This window comes from Equus caballus, chromosome 2 (assembly GCF_041296265.1).
Source record: "Equus caballus isolate H_3958 breed thoroughbred chromosome 2, TB-T2T, whole genome shotgun sequence".
Classification (NCBI taxonomy): domain Eukaryota; kingdom Metazoa; phylum Chordata; class Mammalia; order Perissodactyla; family Equidae; genus Equus; species Equus caballus.
Window position 1 is genome coordinate 54,284,422 of NC_091685.1, and position 24,137 is coordinate 54,308,558.

Sequence of the window (24,137 nt, forward strand, 5' to 3'; positions counted from 1 at the left end):
ATTTATGAAACAAATCTTAGCAATATTAAAATTAGTGAACATAAATCATTTTTTCCAATGTTGAACAATTCTTTTATAAAAGTATGAAAACATTTTTTTAATCTTGAAGAAAATAGCACTTTCCTTTGAATTAATATAAGTTGGTACTTGTATTACAAAAAACATTATCCAGGGCCCACCCAGTGATATAGTGGTTAAGTTTGCAAGCTCTGCTTCAGCAGCCCGGGGTTCACCAGTTCAAATCCTGGGCAAGGACCTAGACACCTCTCATCACACCATGCTATGGCAGCATCCCACATACAAAATAGAGGAAGAGTGGCAACACATGTTAGCTCAGGGCCAATCTTCCTCATCAAAAAAAAAAAAAAAATGTTATCCAAACAAAATAGAAAATATATTGTATCTAAAACTTAATGCCAGAAATTTTTACTGAGGGTATAATATTTAATGTAAGTAGCTAAGAAAATCTTATAATGAGGTTAGAAAGCATATTTGATATTTAGTATTATTTTGTGTCTTAAAATCTTGGAAGAGAACATTTTGACTAAAACATGCAAATGCACCAAATCTAACAATAAATGTGACAAGAAAGCAAGTAAACATATTTTTAATCCACAAACAGCAGCATATCATAATATAATGAATAATCACCATAAGAATGATAGTAAATTTACATATATATTATTTTCTAAAAACTTGAAGATACTAAAGAAATATCTATGCAAAGCAAATGCATAAATTAATAATATTAAAATGTTTAAAAATAAACCATAAATATATCTTGTGACTACTTCCACCTTGTGCTTAGCTGCATTTTCTCATTCCTTATTATGTTAATGAAATTCTGAACATTAAGTGAAATGCTAAATCTCAGGCTGAGATCTTAACATATTAGCTGTTCTTAAGGATTTCCTGCCCTCCAGTGGTATCTGCCTTAATATTTTCACTGCACCTTTCAACATTACAAAGAGAAGACACATCACTTATACATTTACATTTTGAAATTATATCACGCTCTATGGCAGCATCTAACTTTTCTTTCATTACAGGTTCACTCTGTTTGTACCCATGCATCACATCTTGCAACTTGTACAGTGCAATTACTGCTTTTGTTTTGCACAATGTGTGCTGAATCACACTGAGACTGTGGAAACTGATCTGTCTTATCTTTAAGTGAGAACTGGTGAAAATTCTATTTTGTTTATGAATTTTGGCATTGTTTTTAGCAATCCTATCATGTGGAAGTTTTGCCATCCTTTCTAAATAAAAACTGTTAGTTGTTTCTTTGGTTTTGATGGATCTCCTATTTGAATCTTCAATTTGCTGCAATATTTGATCTTCATCTTCAGACAGCTAAAAGAAATTTAGTAATTTTGCTGTAAATGATGCTTTAATTTTAAAAAATCATTCAATGACTTCAAAGCAGACATTCTTAAATTCACATCATGGAAAATTTCAAAATACAGAAGAGACTTTGGCAGGTGGCAAGTCAACCTGGACTTTTGATTTTTAAAAATCATGGAGGTTATGGATTTTTTAAATAACAAGAACAATAATGATAATGACAATCCTTGTATTAAAAATTCAAAAGAAAGGGTCGGCCCTGTAGTGTAGTGGTTAAGTCAGGCGGGCTCCACTTCAGCAGCCCAGGTTCATGGGTTCAGATCCCATGGACCTACACTACTGCCAAGCCATACTGTCTTGGCAACCCATAAACAAAATAGTGGAAGACTGGCACAGATGTTAGCTCAGGGCTAATCTTCCTCAGCAAAAAAAAAAAAAAAAAAAAGAGGAAGATTAACAACCGATGTTAGCTCAGAGAGAATCTTCCTCACCAAAAAAAAAAGAAAGAAAATAAAAGAGCTAAAAAAGAGAAGGGGAATTTTGTCTCTTATCAGTCTCTATAATCACATGCTACATCATCCCCCTACCCTTTCACACAGAGGAAACGATATACACCACACTCTTCAACCACTTAAAAAGAATGGAGTAGAGGTAATAACTTCGAAAGAAACAGTTGACACATATAACTTGTTCAACTATTCACTCATTGACTTTAGTCAAAAAATATCTATATTGTATATTTTATGGGTCCAGTCTCATAAAAGAAACAACTTAAGGAGAGTATTGTCTAACAGAAAATCAAATAGACAAAAGGAAAATTAAACAGCAATAAATATCACAACTGTTACATAAAAAGTCAAATTTTAAGTACTTTTAATAGGTTTATATTTCAATTTACTAGCTTGAATTTTTCAACTTCACAAAAAATTTATCTCTTAATTACTGCACTAACCAAAATATTCTTTTAGTGAAAATCTTATATAAAAGTACTGATTAGCCAAGCTAAAAAAAAAAAAAAAGGCAGAGTTAACATTAAAAACCAAAATGAGGTATACGTCTCAGTTGTTTGGCACTGAAATAGGAAAAGTAAGCCCAAGAAACAGCATTAAGACTGGCTGCACACAAATTAGAGAAAACAAGCTCAATACATTTGTTTATTCAAGAAACAAGTATTTTTTAGCATCTGCAATGCAAGTGAAGCAGACACAGTTCCTGCCCTCTTAAAGCACACGTTCTCATTGGTGGAAATGGCATTAACCAAATAATCACACGTGTGCATATGTAATGACAGAATGAGAAAAGCACTATGAAAAACAAGTATGATGGACCTTGAGAGGATAATTGAGGGGCCTAATTTAGATTGAGGAACCAAAGAGGGGCTTTCAGAAGTAGCGACATATTTACGCTAAGACCTAAAGGATGAGTAACAGTAAGGCAGAGGAAACAGGATATATAAATAAATGCCCTGAAGCAGAAAAGAGACTGATAAACTAAGGAAAGTGAAATGTCATACGTGTGGAGTGTGGGGAGAGAGGGAGAACACCAGAAGTTGAAGATGTAGCCAGACTCTAAAGTAAAATAGAAATCCACTCATAGGAATAACATGATTCAATTTAAGTTTTCAAAAGATCACGATGACTGCTAACTGGAGAAAAAGTGGAACAAGAGTGGAAAATAGATCTCTTAGGAAACAACCACAATAGTTCAAGAACAAGATGATGGTACCTTAACTAGGGTATTGACACCGGAAGTTGAGGAAGTAGATAAATATGCTAAGTATTTTGGAAGTACAATTGACTGAATGAAGTGATGGAATGAATGGGGTTAAGGAAGGCAGATGAGGCAGAAAGAAATGACAGTTAATTACTAAGTTTCTAGAGTGAGCAATTGAGTGGACAAAATGGTATCACTAATATAGGAAATATCAATAAAACTGACTTGGGGAGAAAATCAGGGGAATTCAGTTTGAGGAATAAAAATAAGGAGATTTTTGTGAAACATCCAAGAAGAGGTATCCGCTAGGAAACTGGACATCTAAATAAGGATCTGGGCTAAAGTCATAAAGTTGAGAACTGTCATCAACTAGACAGTATATAAGTCATTGGAGCACATAACATCATCTAGAGTTTGGAATGTAGGTTAAGAGAAGAAAAGGATCCTGCAGCAAACCGTAAACACTACGTCATTTATATAGGAGGAAGGGTGGAAGAGAAGTAGACAAAGGCATAAAGTAGCACTCAAAGAGGTATGAAAAAACCAAAAGAGTGTGTTATCATAAAAGCAAAGAGAAGAAAATGTTTCAAAAAAAAGAACATAATTTCTATTAATATTACTAAAAGTTCTTGTAAAATAAAAACTTTAGTGTCCAACGAATTTGACAAAATAGAAATCACTGGGGTCCTTCCTTAGCAAGAGCAGTTCAGATGGAAAGTGAGAGACAAAAGGTGGACGAAATGAATACGGAAGAATTGATGGAGGAGAATTCCATTAAATGTGATTTACGAGAAATGCAGCATTCCCACTCAGAACATAGCATGTCATTCCAATTATTCAGACGACAGTCTTCAGTAACACTTTAGTGTTTTCTTCATATAAGCCTTAAGGTTTTCTTTTTTCTATGTATTTTTGGTTGTTTTAGGGTTTCAATTCTTATGAGTGGGTTCTTTTAAAAACTCTTTTAAAAGAAACACAACTTTATCATATACACACACACATATCCTGATAAGATTGGCTTTTGTCAATAATAATGAACACATTCATTTATACTTTAATTTGATATTTCTGTTTACGTTCTCACATTTTTAATATTTTTCATTTTTTGTTTACATTTATATTTCCACTAGTTATTGTCTCAACTATTTGTTTCAGAATGTAAAGGTACACTATGAGATATACAAAGAATTCTAAACTAGTATAGCATATATTAATAAGCAAAAAAACGAAAAGCATACCTTACCATCTCTGATCTAGAACTGAAACAACTATCTGTGGGCCTTGGAGAGTAACTGGTAGACCAACTACTCTGTGAAGACTCAAGATCTGAAAACGAACATTTAACTCATGAAGAATGGTATTTATTAATACTCTACTAAATATATACACAGGCAGCAGATATCAGCTGGTAACATAAGTTTAGCTAACATACTGCAGAGCATTTTAAAAGTGTGCCAAAACTAGTTAAAACTTGAGAAACTCCGCATCTTGGATTTCTGACAGAGTATTACGGGTTTATTCTACACTTAAAAGTTTTTCATCTACAAGTAAAATAAGGGTACATAAGGCAAGAAAGGAGAACAGAGAAAATTCAATTGATTTTTTCTAATACATGAACAATGTTTTATGAACAAATAATTTAAATAATAATTTAAAGTGTCAACCTACAGGAAGGAGGAATAAGGCAAGTTTATTAAGTCCAAAAGCACCAGATATTTGCTAATCTAATAAATGAAGCTTCCTTGTACAATAAAAGCTGTATTTAAAAAATCAACTCAAAGCATCCAGTCCGATATTCTTTCATTATGTGCTTAATGTGTTCTCTTACGATAGCAAGTAAAGTTTAAAAATAGGCCTGAGAAGTAGGTCATGACTCCTCACAATGCATAAATACTGTAGACCAAGAGGGACGTGCATTCACACTAAAGTAGCAACAAAAACAACAAAAAGTACCTACCACCAAATCTAACAAGAGACATGCAGAATCTACTTGAGGAAAACTTTAAAGTGCTTAAAGGTGTTCTAAACAACTATTAAAGATACAAAATTAGGCTGAATTAACAAAAAGACATCTCTTGTTCTTAGATAGGTCTACTCAACATCATTAGTATAATAATCCACACTAAATCAATATATACACTTAGCATTTTCCTGATAAAACTAAAATATTTCTTTGGAGCTACACAAGTTGATTTTAAAGTTTATATAAAAAATAATCAAAATTAGCCAGAAAAATTCTTTAAAAAGTACAAAGAGAGGTGTAACTGTTTTAGAAATTAAGCATACTATAAAGCACTTACCATAAAAATAGTACAGTATTAGCACACAAAGATTAGGAAAGACCAGTAGAACAGTAAAGAAAGCCCAGCACATATGAAAAGTTAGTACATAAAAAAGGTGGTATCACAAATGCCTAGGGAAAAGATGCATTTTAAAAACCTGAATCAATACACATCTCACACCTTAAATCACAATAAACTCTAAATGGATTAAAGATTTAAGCGTAAAAATATAAAATCATACTAACACTAGAAGAAAACATTAAGTGAATTCATTTAACCTGGGAGTGTAGAGTCTTTCTAATCAAATCCAGAAGTATAAAAGAAAAGATGAATAAAATCAACCACATAAAAAAATACATTAATCCTTTGGCAAAGCAGGAGATATCATAAGCAAAGTCAAAACAAATCAAAAACCAATAATAAACTAGGAGGAAATATTTGTGACATATCACAAAGACCTAAATCTCTTTAATATATAAAGAGTTCTTAAATATCAAGAAAAAAATACCAAAAATTCAATTGGTCAAAAGACATGAATGGAGACTTTAAAGAAAAAGAAATGAAAACAGACATCAAATATTTTTAAAAGACGCTCAACTTCACTTATAGAAAAAGAAAAGCAAACTTAAACTGCCATCTATCCGTCTGTCTACCTATCTATTTTTATAAAACTCACAAAAATTCCCAAGTTTGAACACAATCCCTATTGGTGAGGCTGTGGAATAAAAAGGCACATTTCTGGTGAGATTGCCAAATGATGCAACAGGGAATTTGGTAATATCTATCAAAATTGAATTTTGGCAATAATAACTACACAAAAAAACAATGTATCCCCCCTTTGACACAGCAATCCTACTCCTAGAAATTATCCTGAAAATGTACCTCCACAATTAAGAAACATATACACAAAGTTGTTCACCAAGCATTGTTTATAAGAACGCAATACTGGAAACAAGCCAAATGTCCACCAACAGGGCATGACTGAATAAACTATAGCCCATCCACATAATAGATTACCAAATTGTCATAAATAAGGGATGAAGAAATGTCTAGTACTAAGATGGAGAAATCTATAAGAAACTTACTAAATAAATGAATCCATTTAATTCATCTATAAAATATCCTATATTATACAAAATATCCTATACTACATTTAAGTGAGAAAAGTGGAGAACTAAGACTCATGTGAATATGTGTGTTTATATATTCTTAGGCTTTATTTTGAAGAAAAACAGAACACAACAAAACATAGTAAAATGATAAACCATAAACCAATAAAAAAGTTACTCATATGAGGCAAAAGGAAATAGGGCAGACAAGATAGGATAGAAACCAGACTACTGGTTTACACTTCAAAAATTTAAATTAAATCCAAAAGAAAAAAGTTGATAAAGATTTCTAGGTATCCTAGCAAAGTAGATATCCGAAAGAATCATTCCATCACAGAATATCTAAAAAGTACCACAAACTATTTTTCATAAAAAGACAGTATAGACTAAAATGACCACTCAAATATGAAGTATTTGATACACACAGCCTACAAGCAATTAGAATCTAGTATATATATATGAAAGATATATAGGATATATACATATATATCTACATATAGAAAAGATATATCCTATAAGGAAAGCCAAACTTTCTAAAAGAAATATGACCAATAGACATGAAAGGTATTTCACAGATAAACAGGGGTGGCAAATCAACCTAATTAATAATGGGAAATATAAATTAAAATTACAATGAAATACCAGATTCCAACAATGATAAAAAGCTGATCCAGTGTTAGTGAGAATATGGAACAACTAAGAGTCTTAGCTCCTGCAAGTGGGAGTTTAAACTGGCACAACTACTTTATAAAACAATTTTGTATTACCTAGAATAGATGAAGATGCGCATAACATTTGAACTAGCCAATTCTACTCCTTGACTCATATTCAAGAGAAATTTTTTATACATGTGTGCCAGGAGAAATGTCAAGAATTGTCCAAGTAGCATTGTTTATTATAGCAAAATATTCAAAACAATCTAAATAACCAATGCCAGAAAATGTATAAATTGAGGTACATTCACACAACAGAAGGTTGCATAGCAGTAAATAAATAATGAAGTATATTAGAGTCACAAATATCAGAGTGGGTGAACAAAGAAAAGCAAGTTGCAGCAAAATATATAGCATTTGCCTCAATCTGTGAACAGTTCAAAACCAAGCAATGTAAAAGTCTATGTGTGATACCATAAAAACAAATTCAGGATAATAGTTACCTCTAGGGGGCAGGATAGGAAATGCAATTGAGAAGATCTTCAAATGTACTGATTACGTATTATTTCTTAAGCTACAAAGTGAGTACAAGGGTATCTATTTTACTATTATTCGCTAAAATGTACATATATGTTACATATATTCATCATGTATAACACATTTTGTAAAAGATAAAAGTAGTTTTGAAGACAATTGCATTACTAGTATATTCTAAGATATCTAGGAAACATATTTGCCGGCAAAAACCTAAAAAAAAAGCACTTAAAACAATTTCCACTTAAATGTTAGCTTTTTTTAAAGAAAAAAATTCACTTATACCGACAGACTTTCATAGTAGAGGTTGGCCTGCCTTTTAAAGAACACATTCCTCCTTTTTCCATCAGAATCTAAAAGAAAAATAAAATTTAAGAACTCCTAAGTATACACAATAATATCCACTTATAGCTCCCTTTTCACCCCACCAAATCATTTTACAGTACTCTTCCTTCATATTACTTTAATTCCACAAAGATAATTTTAAACTCCCAAAGAAAAATTTGCCTATGACAAACAATAAAACAAAACAAAATTGAAATTCATTTAGAAACAGCAAGCAACAGAAGAGACACTTGATAAGAAATGAATTGACAAAAAAGAAAGGATTCAGGTAATCATAACAAATGCAGCTGAAAAAAGGAAAAGATACTAAAGCAATTTGGAGATTTATTCTGTTTTTCTTTTTCTAATTTGTTAAGTTGGATATCAGTTCATTTATTTTCAGGTTTTTTAAATAGTAAAAGCTCTTAGAGGTATCAATTTTCTACAGAACACACCATTGGTTTTGGTTTTCATCAATTTCTATGTAATTTGTAATTTATTTTCATTTCCTTTTTTTTTCTTTTTCAAAACCAGAGTGTTTCTTAATTTTCAAGAAGATACGGAAGGTTAAGCAACTTCTTTTCCTCTTCTTTAGTTCTAATTTAATGAATTTTTTATTAGAGAATATGGCTATGAATCTCTCCTTAGATAAATCTCTTAGACTTTCTTTGTGGCTTACTACATGAATTAGGTTTGCAAATATAGTAGGGACTTATAGAACACATATATTCTCTGTTGGTGGGATATACAGTTTTTGATAGACGGATAGGTAGCATAAAGGAGAAACCATCTAGTTGTTCACCAAACATGTTTCCCTTTCCTTTTAAGCATACAGCTAAAACACATTTCCTACCCTCCCTTGGAGTTGGTTTGGACACGTGATTTAAGTTCTGGTCATGGGCAAAGTGGTGTACACCACTGCCAGTGCTGGCCCATAAAAATTTTCTCCACAATCCTCCACTTCCTTTTCCCTTCCACTATACCCAGTATCAACAAGTTGGAAACCTACCAGTTGAAGATACCAGAGTCCCTACCAGCTTGGAGCCCTGAATAACTTTGTCGAGCAAAGCCTCTTTTCTAACCTCACTATTTAATCATTTAAAAAGCCTTGTACATTCAACTCTTAGAATATTCAAGCCCCAAACCTGCACCAGTAAGACACAAGCTGAGAAAGGAGAGTAAAAATTCAATGAAAAGCCCATTCAGAAAGACCCCCAAGACAGGCAAACACTCCAATATCCACTTCAGATCTGTTGATAGAGGATAACAGACAAATAAAATGGTCCCAAAGAGAAGAAACTAAATTATTTAAGGAATTTCCCCATCCTCTAGGATAGCAAGATTTTCACACAATGTCTGCCCAGCAGGATTTCATGATCGGTATGGATCAGTAACTCTGTATCACCTCTTCTTCTCCTTTCTGAATGGGCTTTTCATTGAATTTTTACTCTCCTTGTTTCAATAATATATATTTTATTTATATATATCTTGCCATCTTTTTATTTTTAACCTCTATTATTATGTTCTACATGTTTCTTGAAAAACTATAAAGATTATTTTTTCTTCTCAATTTGATATTCTTTGAATCTTGTTAAGAAAAATCAACCTCTTTATATTTCACATATTAATTGCTAAGCAGGTTTCATTCCTTACATTTTACCTTTCCCATTTATCTAAATGTTATTTCATTCTTTCCCATCTTGATCAGGTTTCCTAGTGTGACATCCCCACTCCCTTGAATTCTGAATATCTTCTACGTGTCTTTATTTCTCTAGTGATTACCTTCCCATTGGTAACAACCATAATTTAAATCTTATTCCTCTACTACTTTAAAATTAAATAAGTTCCAGTTCGAGATGGCAATGTAGGAGGATCCTGAACTCACCTCCTCCCACAGACACACCAAATCTACAGCTACATACAGAACAATTTCCTCTGAAAGAAACCCCAAAACAAGCTCAGAGACTCCTATACATCAGGGGAATGAGAAAAAACCCACAGTCAAATGGGTAGGAGAGGCCGAGACACAATCTTACCATAACCCCACCCTGGGCATGGTGATCCACAACCAGGAGGGAACCCACAACTCTGAGCTTCTCCCCAAGGAGTGAATGGCTTGACCCTCATCTCTGGTACTTGAACTTTTAAGACCTTCACCAAAGAGATAAGCCCCCAAAACGTCAAGTTTTGAAAGCCAACAGGGCTTGTGTCCATGAGACCCACAAGGCTACACGGAACTGAAAAACAGTTCCTAAAGGGCTCGCACAGGCTCACCATGCTGCACCCCAGGGCCTAGAGCAGAGGCAGCTCACTGACTATCCAGTCGTTCTGTGAAACAAGCCTATTAGCTTATCCTCATAGCTGCAAACTAAGAGTCAGGCTTCTAATTAAACTCACATCTAAGGGCTGACTGTAATCCTCTCCAGTGAACTCGGAGGCTGGGTACCATCTTTCCACTCTCCCGCTGCCTCGCTCATGGTCACCAGTACCTTGCAGAATGGAGCTTACATTGGAGGGTCCCACAGGACTGTAACAAATGGAGAAAGAGTTCCTAACTGGCTACCCTCCAGGGCAAAGCAAAGAGACAGTAGATTGAATCGCACCCCAATCCTTCTGTGAGAGAAGCCTATTTGCTTATCCTAAATCTTTGGCCTAAGGAGCAGGCTTCTAATTTAACACACATCTACAGGCCTACTGAAATATTCTCCAAAGACCATAGAGCCCAGCGGGCACCATCTTCACAGTCCAACTCTGCCTTGCTCCAAGTCACCAGTATCTCCCAGAAAAGAGCTTGTGCACATTGTCTGGAGGCCCAGTTTTCGCAGCTGCCACCCATGGGATGCCCCTTGATCAGCTGGCTCTGGTAGCCAGCAAGGCTTTGAAGGGAATCAGAATTGGCCATCTGAGCCAGCCCTGATGGCCTAGTGGTTGAAGTTCGGTGTGTTCCACTTTGGTGGCCTGGGTTTGGTTCCCGGGCATGGAACCACATGACTCGTCTGTCAGCAGCCATGCTGTGGCGGCAGACCACATAGAAGAACTAAGACTTACAACTAGAATATACAACCATGCACTGAGGCTTTGGGGAGGGGAAAAAAAATGAAAGAGAGAGGAAGATTGGCAATAGATGTTAGCTCAGGGCAAATCTTTCCCAGAAAAAAAAAAAAAAGAATTTGCCACCCCAAAATGTGTCTCTTTGCCTTGATTATTTTAAGGACAAAAGAGTCTTTGACTCTTTGAAAGAAATTCTGACCTTCCCCCTAACTGCCTGAAAGAATTTAAGATAGAAGGGCCTGTCCCAGGAAGGAGATATCACCATAGATAATTCTAGGTGTGGTAGACAGAAAGACATCTAGCAAGGGCCATTTTATCAAAAGATCTCTTTCAGTTCCCATTGTCTACAGATGGCCCAGCAAACACTTGTTTATCAAACATTTCCATTTCCATCGTCATGTAAATTGCCTTCCTCTCCTTTGAAGTCCCAAACCACTACCCCCAATATCCTCCTTTATCTTTAGCTGAAGATGGTATTCAGGTGGCAAGTTCAGCCACTCCAGCAAGATTTTCCTGGGTTTCTCCCATGTACATATGTTATCAAACTTTGATTTTCTCCTGTTATTCTGTCTCATGTCAATTTAATTCTTAGACCAGCCAGAAGGACCCAGAGGGTAGAGGAATTGTTTTCCTCCCCTACAGTTTACGTTCACAGGTCCCACAGGACTATAATGAACAAAGAAAGAGTTCCTAACCAGCTACCGGTCCAGGGCACAGCAGTGAGGCAGCAGACTGAAATGCCCGTCTTTCTGTGAAAGAAGCCTATTAGCTTATCTTCATACCTGTGGCCTGAGGGACAAGCTTCTAACTAAGCACAGACCTAGGGGCTAATTGCAATCCTCTCCAGAGACCAGGAAGCCCAATGGTTACCATCTTCACACTCTCCATCTGTCCCACCCTAGGTTGCTAATGTCTCCAAGAAAGGAGATTGTGCACATATCTAGCACCAGGGTTTCTGTGTCAGCTGCCCAAAAGACACATCCCTTGATAGCCTGGCTCTGGTGGCCAGCAGGGCTTGTGTTCATAGATTCAACAGGATGTCAGCAAACAAACAGTTCTTATATGGCTATCACACCAGGGCTCAGTGCAGACGAGCACACAGAAATGCTCATGTCAAAGTCTTCCCATGAATGAGGTATATTTACATACTTCAAAAGCTGCTGCATCAGGGTCCAGTTTCCAATTAGACTGAATCTAGATGTTGACTGAGATCTTCCCTATTGGGACACCGGCAGGTTTTTGCACACCCTCAAATACTGGGAGCCACTAAAAATAAAGTAGACTGCTTGAACAACCACAAAGGTTTGAGAGACAACCAAGAGCTACAGCAGGGTTGAAACATAAGGTTCATCTCCTGCACGAGGCCACTTCTTCAAGACTAGAGAGGTGGCTGTTTTACAGAATGCATGGAAACCAACACAGAGAATCAAGGAAAATAAAGAAACAGAAGAAGACATTCCATATGAAAGAACAAGATAAAGCCTCAGAAAAAGACCTTAATGAAATAAGTGATTTACCTGATAAAGAGTTCAAATTAGCCATCATAAAGATGCTCACGAAGGTCAGGAGAAAAATACATGAACAAAGTGAGAATTTCAACAAAGAGAACATAGCGTAGAAAGTATAAGAAAAACACCAAAAATAAATCACAGAGCTGAAAAATACAATAGAAAGGTACAAAAGAAGACTAGATGAAGCCAAAGAAAGGATCAGTGAACAAAAAGACAGGGCAGTGGAATTTACCCAATCAGAGGAGCAAAAAGAAAAAGGAATGAAAAAGAATGAAGATAGCACAAGGAACTTATTGACAACATCAAGTGGACTAATATTTGTATTATAGGGGTCCCAAAAGAAGAAAGGGGCAGAAAATTTATCTAGAGAAATTATGACTGAAAATTCCCTAACGTGGGGAAAGAAACAGACATCCAGATCCAGGAAGCCCAGAGAGTTCCAAATGAGATGAACTCAAAGAGACCTCACCAAGACACATTATAATTAAGTTATCAAAAGTTAAAGACAAGGAAAGAATCTTAAAAACAGCAAGATAAAAACAACTTGTTACATCCAAGGAAACCCTCATAAGACTATTAGCAGATCTTAAGCAGAAACTTTGCAGGCCAGAAGGGAGTGGCACAACATATTCAAAGTGCTGGAAGAAAAAAACTGCTAGTCAAGAATACCCTATCCAGCAAAGCTGTCCTTCAGAATAGAAGGAAAGATAAAAAGTTTTCCAGACAACCAAAAGCTAAAAGAGTTTATCATCACTAGACTGGCCTTACAAGAAATGTTAAAGGGACTTTAAGCTAAACCGAAGGGCCCTAAATCAGTAACAGGAAAACATATAAAATTATAAATCTTACTGGTAAAGGTAACTATATAGTAAAATTCAGAATAATCTAATGTTGTAGGTGATGGGTTAATCACTTATCAAGCTAGTATGAAGGTTAAAAGACAAAAGTACTAAAAATAACAACTACAATGATTTGTTAATAAATACACAAGATAAAAAGATATAAGTTGTGACATCAAAAACATAAAACTTGGGAGGGCAGTAAAAATTTAGATCTTTAGAATGCATTCAAACTTAAGTTTTTAAGAACTTAGAATGTTATAAGTTGTTTTACAGAAGCCTCATGGTAACACAAAGCAAAAACCTACAGTAGATACACAAAAGATAAAGAAAAAGGAATCCTAAGCACACCATTACAGAAAATCATCAAATCACAAAGAAAGAAAAAAAGAAAAAACAAAGGAATTACAAAACAGTCAGAAAAAAATGAACAAAATGGCAATAAGTCCACACCTATTAATAAGTACTTTAAATGTAAATGGACTAAATTCTCCACTCAAAAAATATGGAGTGGCTAAACAGACTGAAAAAACAAGATCCATCTATATGCTGCCTATAAGAAACTCACTTCAGAGGTAAGGACACACACAGTCTGAAAGTAAAGGGACAGAAAAAGATATTCCATGCAAATGAAAACCAAAAAAAAAAAACCTGGCATAGCTATACATATACCACACAAAATAGACTTTAATACAAAGAGACTTGGAGACAAAGAGAGTAATAAGAGACAAAGAAGGTCATTATATAGTCATGCACCACATAAAAACCTTTCATTCAACAACAGACTGTGTATACAACAGTGATCCTTTAAGAAAAGTAACATATAGTCTAGGTGTGTAGCAGGCTATACCATTGAGGTTTGTGTAAGTACTGTAAGAGAGGAAGAAATTTTCCTCTACTCTTCTAGGTTTTTCTGGCTGATCTAAAAATTAAATTGACATGAGACAAATTAACAGGAGAAAAACAAAAGTTTAATAACATGTACACATGTGAGAAACACAATAAAACCAAGTAACTAGCCAAAGCCTTCACCTTAAATATCATCTTCAGGTAAAGACAAAATAAGATGTTGGAGATGAAGAGAGTCAGGGACTTGAAAGGGAAAGAAGGCAATTCACAGGTAAGTGAAAAGGAGCAAATGCTTAGAAAACATGTGTTTGGCCACAGAAACAGAAAAACACAGAAGGGAGTCCAAAAATCAGGCTTTTCTAGGTGCCTTCCTGTGTATCACCTAGTTCATGTTATGCTAAGGTGATAGCTTGCTTCCTCAGACAGCTTTTTTTAATCTGAATTCTTTTAGGCAGTTAAGGGGTAGGTTACAAGACAAACTTTCTAAGTCTTTTTTTCTCAGAAATAGTCAGCCTAAAACAATCCTCACGTTAAAGAGACACATTTTGGGATGGCAAATTTTGTTCCCCTTTAGTATGCTCTATGAGGTTCTCACAATGATGAAATTGCCTACTGACATATTTCTCAGAATGTATCCCGTCATTAAGCAATGCATGACTGCATAATAATAAAGGGGTGAATCCAACAAAAGGATATGACATTTGTAAATATTTATGCACTCAACACAGGAACACCAAAATAAATAAAACAAATATTAACAGACCTAAAGAGAGAAAATATACAACAATACAACAGTAGGGGACTTTAATACCCCACTTTCATCAAAGGATAGATCATCCAGTCAGAAAATCAATAAAAACATATTGGCCTTACATGGCACTTTAGACCAGATAGACCAAACATACACAGAACATTCCATCCACAAGCAACAGAATACACATTCTTCTCAAGCACATAAGGAACATTCTCCAGGATAGACCATATGTTAGGCCACAAAACAAATCTTAATAAATTTAAGAAGACTGAAATCACATTAAACACGTTTTCTAACTGCAATGACGTGAAACTCAAAATCAATTACAAGAAGAAAACTGGAAAATTCACAAATATGTGGATATTAAATAACATGCTCCTGAACAACTAATGGGTCAAAGAAGAATCAAAAAAGAAATTAAAAAAATATCTTGAGACAAATGAAAATGGAAATACAACATACCAAAACTTATGGGATGCAACAAGAGCAGTTCTAAGATGGAAGTTCCTGGTGATAAATGCCCATATTAAGAAACAAGAAAGATCTCAAATAAACAATACAGCTTTACACCTCAAGGAACAAGAAAATGAACAAACTGAACCTAGTTAGTAAAAGACGGAAATAACAAAGATCAGAGTGAAAATAAATGAAATAGACACTAAAAGAATCTAGAAAAGATCAATGAAACTAAGAGCTGGTTTTTTGAAAAGATAAACAAAATTGACAAACCATTAGCTAGACTTAACAAGAAAAAAGAGAGAGGACTCAAATAAATAAAATCACAAATGAAAGAAAAGCCGTTACAACTGATATCACAGAAATAAAATGCATCATAAGACACCATTATGATTAATTATACAACAACAAACTGGACAATCTAGAAGAAAAAGATAAATTTCTAGAAACATACGACCTACCAAGACTAATTCATGAAGCAATAGAAAATATGAATAGACTTATTACTAGTAAAGACATCAAACCAGTAATCCAAAACTTCCCAATGTCAAAAGTCCAGGACCAATGGCTTCCACTGGTGAATGCTGCCAAACATTCAAAGAAGAATTAATACCTATCCTTCTCAAACTATTTCAAAAAAGAGAAGAGGAGACAACTCTTCCAAACTCCTTTTATGAGGCCAGCATTACCCCGATATCCAAACTAGTCAAGGACACCACAAGAAAAGAAAATCACAGGACAATATCCCTGATGAACATACATACAAAAATCCTCAATAAAACATTAACACTTCAATCTAGGTGAATGGCACTATCCCATCAACTACCCATTTACCCAAATAATAAATCCAGGTCTCCTTCAATGTTTTCCTTCTCCCTTAACTAATCAACAACAACTATCAAATCAAGATCTTCTAAATCTTTGTGATAGCTCTTCCCTCATTTCCATCCTTACTTACACTGCTCAACTTCAAGCCCTCATTATTTTTTGCCCTGCCTTGAGTCATGCCACTTCTCAAATCTCTCATTGTTGCTAGAGTCAACTTTTTAATACTCAGATGTCATCAAACTCCTCTACTAAAATTTTTTCAGTGGCTCTGTTTGGTGACAGAAAATAAAACTGGTATATGTCATGTAAAGTCTTTTATGACCTAGCCCTTTATATTGTCTAGAATTATCTTTTGCCATTCCGCCATCGCTTGTAATTTACACTATAGTAGTAGCAATAACAACAACTGGAATGAAGTTACTTTGCAGCTTCTAAAATAAGCTATACTCTCTCACTTGTTAGTTTCTATCTATGTTGCTTCTTCATAGTATGAAGGCAGTTTGTCCATTTGGTAAACTTATTAATTGATATCCAGATCAAAAGTTTTCTCCTCTATTACATCTTCCTCCTGACTAGCCATGAAACTTAGAATTATTTTTTACTTGTCTCCCACTGCCCTTTGTACAAACCCCAATTGGAGGAATTTATCTAAATGTATTATATTTTTTTCTGTTTCTGTCTAGACCATAGCTTCCTAAAAACAGGTCCCATGTCCCTTCATCTCTGTACCTTGCAGAGTCTAGTGCATAACACAATATAAGCTTCATAAGAACAAAAACTGTTTCTTCACCACTGAATCTTCAGTGTTTAGCATATAGGAGAACGACAATAAATTCTATTAAATGAATTCATGATATGTACTCAATGTACATACTGAGACAAAAAGACAAAACAATTAATATAGTTGAAAATATACAGTCAGATAAGACAAAAGTTTGAATCCTGGCTCAAATGTGTAACTGTGAACAAGTTATTTAATCTTTCTGAACTTGAGTCTCTTTTGCTGTGAAGAGCTTACAGGATCCGGCTCTTGTAGATTAGAACTAAGTGAAACAGAAACTAGTGACCTACTCAACAAGGAATTCAAGCAAAATATCATGAGGATGCTCACAGATATGTGGAGAAGAATGGATGAACACAGTGAGCACATCAGCAAAGACTTGGAAGATATAAAAAAAACAATCAGAAATGAAGAATACAATACTCAAAATGAGAAATTCACTCAAGGGACTCAATAACAGAGAAGAGGAAGGAGAAGAACGGATCAGCGAACTAGATGAAAGACTAGAGGAAATCACCCAAGCAGAACAGAAAAGAGAAAAAAGAATTAGACAGAATGAGAAGAGAGTAAGGGAACTCTGGGACAATATCAAGCATGCTAACATTCGGATTATAGGGGTCCCAGAAGGAGAAGAGAGAGACAAAGGGACAGAAAGTTTATTTGTAGAAATAATAGAGGAAAATTTTCCTAACCTGAGGAAGGAAACAGACATCCAACTTCAGGAAGCACAGAGAGCTCCAAACAAGAGAAGCCCAAAGAGGCCCACACCAAGACATATTATAATCAAAATGTCTAAAATTAAAGACAAAGAGAGAATCCTAACAGCAGCAAGAGAAAGGCCGCAAGTGCCATATAAAGGGAAGCCCATCAGACTATCAGTGGACTTCTCAGTCGAGACCCTACAGGCAAGAAGAGAATAGCATGACATATTTAAAGGCTAAACGAAAAAAAACCTACAACCAAGAATACTCTATCCATCAAGGTTGTCATTCAGAATGGAAGGAGAGATAAACAGCTTCCCAGACAAGCAAAAATTAAAGGAGTTTATCACCAAGAAACCAGTTCTGCAAGAAATGCTGAAGGGACTTATTTAAGCGGGAAAGCAATAACCACAAATAGAGATAAAAAAAATTATCAAAAAAACCCAAAACAACAACAACAAAAGACAGGCAATAAAATCACTAGTAAGGTAAAAGGACAGTAAAGGCAGCAGATCAACTACCTGTGAAGATAATATGAAGGTTAAAAGACAAATGTACTAAAATCACCTATTTCAATGATAAGAGGGTAATAGATAGACACACACTAAACACAAGACTATATATAATGTGAAAAACATAATGTGGGAGGAGGGGAGTGAAAAAGTAGAGCTTTTAGAAAGAGGTCAAGCTAAAGAGTCTATCTACTCAATATAGACTGTTACATGCACAGTATATTAAATAGGATCCTCATGGTAACCACAAACCAGAAACCTATAACAAGCAGGACAAAAAGTAAGACAAAAGAAATCAAACATATTACTAAAGATAACCATCAAACCACAAGGGAAGAGAGCAAGAGAAAAAGAAAGGAACTGAGAAGAACTACTAAAACACCCAAAAAAAGAAAAAGTGACAAAATGGCAATAAATACATATTTATCAATAACTACTTTAAATGTCAATGGACTAAATGCTCCAATCAAATGCCATAGGGTGGCCAACTGGATAAAAAAACAAGATCCATGTATATGCTGCATACAAGAGACACACTTCAGACCTACAGACACTCACAAACGGAAAGTGAAAGGATGGGAAAAGATATTCCATGCAAATGGCAAAGAAAAGAAAGCAGGGGTAGCAATACTTATATCAGACAAAATAGACTTTAAATCAAAAACTGTAATAAGAGACAAAGACGGGCACTACATAAAGATAAAGGGAACAATCCAACAAGAAAATATAACACTTGTAAATATCTACGCACCCAACATAGGAGCACCTAAATATATAAAGCAATTATTAACAGACATAAGAGGAGAAATAGACAGTAACACAATAATAGTAGGGGACTTTTAACACTCCACTTACACCAATGGATAGATCATCCAAACAGAAGATCAATAAGGAAACACTCACCTTAAAGGACACGTTAGACCAGATGGACTTAGTAGATATATACAGAACATTCCATCCAAAAACCACAGAGTACACATTCTTTTCAAATGCCCATGGAACATTCTCCAGGATTGATCACATATTAGGCCACAAAACAAGTCTCAATAAATTTAAGAAGATCGAAATAATACCGTGCATCTTTTCTGACCACAAAGGTATGAAACTGGAAATCAACTACAGAAAGAAAACCAGAAAAGCCACAAAAATGTGGAGATTGAACAAAACGCTACTGAACAATGATTGGGTCAATGAAGAAATCAAAGAAGATATCAAAAAATTCCTGGAGACAAATGAAAATGAAAACACGACACGCCAAAATCTGTGGGATACAGCAAAAGCGGTTCTACAAGGGAAGTTTATAGCAATTCAGGCCTACCTCAACAAAGAAGAAAAATCCCAAATAGACAATCTAAAAGCATACCTAAAGGTACTGGAAAAAGAACAACAAACAAAGCCCAAAATCAGAAGGAAGGAAGTAATAAAAATCAGAGCAGAAATAAATGAAATAGAGACTAAGAAAACAATAGAAAAAATTAATGAAACCAAGAGCTGGTTCTTCGAAAAGATAAACAAAATGGACAAACCCTTAGCTAGACTCACCAAGAAAAAAAGAGAGAAGGCTCAAATAAATAAAATCAGAAATGAAAGAGCAGAGATTACAACGGACACCTCAGAAATACAAAAGATAATAAGAGAATACTATGAAAAGCTATACGCCAACAAATTGGATAATCTAGAAGAAATGGATAAATTCTTAGAAACATACAACCTTCCAAAACTGGACCAAGAAGATGTAGAAAATTTGAATAGACCGATCGCCAGTAAGGAGATCGAAACAGCAATCAAAAACCTCCCAAAAAATAAAAGTCCAGGACCAGATGGCTTCCCTGGTGAATTCTACCAAACACTCAAAGAAGAGTTAATACCTATCCTTCTCAAACTCTTCCAAAAAATTGAAGAGGAGGAGAGGCTTTCTAACTCCTTCTACGAAGCAAACATTATCCTGATACCAAAACCAGACAAGGACAACACAAAAAAAGAAAATTACAGGCCAATATCACTGATGACCATCGACGCAAAAATCCTCAACAAAATACTAGCAAATCGAATACAACAATACATTAAAAAGATCATACATCATGATTAAGTGGGTTTCATTCTGGGGATGCACGGATGGTTTAACATCTGCAAATCTAACAACGTGATACACCACATTAACAAAATGAAGAATAAAAATCACATGATCATCTCAACAGATGCAGAGAAAGCATTTGACAAGATACAGCATCCATTTATGATAAAAACTCTAAATAAAATGGGTATAGAATACCTCAACATAATAAAGGTCATATATGACAAACCCACAGCAAATATCATTTTCAATGGAGAAAAACTGAAAGCTATCCCTCTAAGAACAGGAACCAGACAAGGATGCCCACTGTCACCACTCTTATTTAACATAGTATTGGAAGTCCTAGCCAGAGCAATCAGGCAAGAAAAAGAAATACAAGGGATCCACATTGGAAAAGAAGAAGTGAAACTGTCACTCTTTGCAGACGACATGATTTTATATCTAGAAAACCCTAAAGAGTCCACTAAAAAACTTTCAGAAATAATAAAGGAATATAGTCAAGTTGCGGGATACAAAATCAATGTACAAAACTCAGTTGCGTTTCTATACACTAACAACGAAGTAGCAAAAAGAGAAATTCAGAATACAATCCCATTTACAATTGCAACAAAAAGAATAAAATACCTATGAATAAACTTAACCAAAGAGGTGAAAGATCTCTACACCGAAAACTATAAAACATTGTTGAAAGAAATCGAAGAAGACACAAAGAAATGGAAAGATAGTCCGTGCTCTTGGATTGGAAGAATTAACATCGTTAAAATGTCCATACTTCCTAAAGCAATCTATAGATTCAACACAATCCCTATCAAAGTTCCAACAACATTTTTTACAAAAATAGAACAAAGAATCCTACAAGTTATATGGAACAACAAAAGACCCCGAATAGCCAAAGGATTCCTGAGAAAAAAGAACAAAGCTGGAGGTATCACACTCCCTGATTTCAAATTGTACTACAAAGCCATAGTAACCAAAACAGCATGGTACTGGCACAAAAACAGACACACAGATCAATGGAACAAAATTGAGAGCCCAGAAGTAAACCCACACGTTTATGGACAGCTAATATTCGACAAGGGAGCCAAGAGCATACAATGGAGAAAGGAGAGTCTCTTCAATAAATGGTGTTGGGAAAACTGGACAGCCACATGCAAAAGAATGAAAGTACACCATTCCCTTACACCATGCACAAAAATCAACTCAAAATTGATTAAAGACTTGAATGTAAGACCCGAAACCATGAGACTTCTAGAAGAAAACATAGGCAGTATGCTCTATGACATTGGTCTGAGCAGCATATTTTCAAGTCCCATGTCTGACCGGGCAAGGGAAACAAAACAAAAAATGAACAAATGGGAGTACATCAAACTAAAAACCTTCTGCACAGCAAAGGAAACCATCAACAAAACGAAAAGAGAACCTAACAATTGGGAGAAGCTATTTGCAAACCATATATCAAATAAGGGGTTAATATCCAAAATATACAAAGATCTTATATAGATCAACAACAAAAAAACCAACAATCCAATTAGAAAATGGGCAAAAGATCTGAACAGAGATTTCTCCAAAGATGTCCAGATGGCCAACAGGCGTATGAAAAGATGCTCAACATCATTAGCTATCAGGGAAATGCAAATCAAAACTACAATGAGGTATCACCTCACTCCGATCAGAATGGCTATAAATAACAACACAGGAAACAACGAATGTTGGAAAGGGTGTGGAGAGAAGGGAACACTTGTTCACTGCTGGTGGCAGTGCAAGCTGGTGCAGCCACTATGGAAAGCAGGATGGAGTATCCTCAGAAAATTAAGGATAGATCTACCATACGATCCAGCTATTCCACTGCTGGGTATTTATCCAAAGAACTTGAAAACACAAAGGGATAAAGATCCTTGCACCCCTAAGTTCACTGCGGCATTATACACAATAGCCAAGACTTGGAAGCCACCTAGGTGCCCATCAAGGGACGAATGGATAAAGAAGATGTGGTATTTATACACGATGGACTACTACTCAGCCATAAGAAATGACAAAATCCGGACATTTGTGACAACATGGATGGACCTTGGGGGTATTATGCTGAGTGAAATAAGTCAGAGGGAGAAAGTCAAATACCATATGATCTCACTCATAAGTAGAAGATTAAAAACGACAAAAAGAAAACAAAAACACATAGCATTGGAGATTGGACTGGTGGTTACCACTGGGGGAGGCAGGAGGGCAAAAGGGGTGATTAGGCTCACATGGGAGGGGATGCACTATAATTAGTGTGCGGGCGGGGAACATGATGTAATGTACACAGAATTCGAAATACGATGTACATCCGAAAAAAATAAAAATTTAAAGAAATAAAGAAATAAATGCATCTAGATTGGTTTTTCTCAAATAAACACATTATAGTTTCTGAAAAGGCAATAATTTTATTTCTAGACCTAAACTATAATTTCTCCAGAGTAAGGAAAAGTAGCCTAAAAAGAAATTTTTCAATAAAAGCTAACCTTAAATGAAAGTACACTGCAAATACTAAAATATGACATGAATTATCAACTGACTTAATTGGAAAGATAATGTAAAATGTACTTTACCTCACCAAGTCCAAAGTTCCACGACTGCTTAGAAGGCAATTCTTTCAAAGGGATGTTACCCCTAGGGTCACAAATAAGACAGTATTAAAGTTTGATTTATTCTCTCTGAAAATTATTGTTCTAAATTATGGTTCCCAAAGTTGGCTGCAGATCAGAATTATAAGGGAAGCTTTTTAAAACATAAATAAGCTCCATCCTAAGGGTGTGGGTCAAATTTGGTATTTTGTATTTTAAAATCACCCCCTTGAGTGATTCAGTTCTGCACCCAGCTTTGAGAACCATGTTCTAAAATCACTTTCATAAAGTACATTTTAAAATTCAAGGTCTAACATGCTAATTTTTATTCATAAGTTTCTGAATACCTGGAAGTTTGACAGCAAAGAACCTAATTTTTTTATTTTATTAAATAAGTTGTGAATGTTTTATTCGTTGTGCCAATCCCATAAAAATGGCATATAGGTATTCTTTTTACAAATAGATATTTTAAATATTTCCATAAGAAAGTACTTCTAAAATAAAAACCTATTCTAATTCATGATTGTTAATTACCAAGATTTGACTAAACCACAATTATTACCAAGAAAGTTAGGAATATTCCGAAACTACAAGTTTTCTTTAAGTATAACTGCAGTCCCATAAACTCTTGATATGTTTGCTTATGCCATTAGCATCTGAATTCTATTACTCCCTTGTTCTGATTCTATACTAACCAAGCCACCTTCCCATGGAGAGCTGCCAAAAATTAGAAAACATGCTTATCATGCCAGTAAACATTCCTATATAAGTAACCCTTCTATTTCTTACTGTAAATTAATAAATTGACATTCTGGTGAGTGTGTAAGTTTCTTGAACACATAAGTCAGTTTTCTCAAATCTAATTAACACTAAGATTCAGATAAGATGACGGCTTTGTGCTGGCAAATACGAGCACCATACTCTCAACTAGGGTGATATTACTAAGATTCTGACAACTGGTAAGCCTTTGTAGAGGCCAGTCTGCCCACTCTGAGACAGCAACACCCCTACCTCACATTGCATCAATTCAACCCTTCAATACGCATTATACTAGATGCTGAATTGCATTCCCCAGATGTACCTGAAAACTTACAAACGGTTCACTGGATATATCTGGATTGTCTTCTGTGGTGCCTTCTCTTGGTAATCACTTTCAAATTTTCCTTTAAAAATAAAAGTATGCATTGAACTAAAACTCTAGCACAGACTAGTTCTTTTT

At 35.0% G+C, this 24,137-nt stretch overlaps 1 pseudogene; it reads right to left on the reverse strand.

Moving 5' to 3' along the window:
• Nucleotides 1–775: 775 nt before the first annotated feature.
• Nucleotides 776–24,137, reverse strand: part of LOC138923125 (regulator of DNA class I crossover intermediates 1-like) — a 71,475-nt pseudogene continuing 48,113 nt past the window's right edge.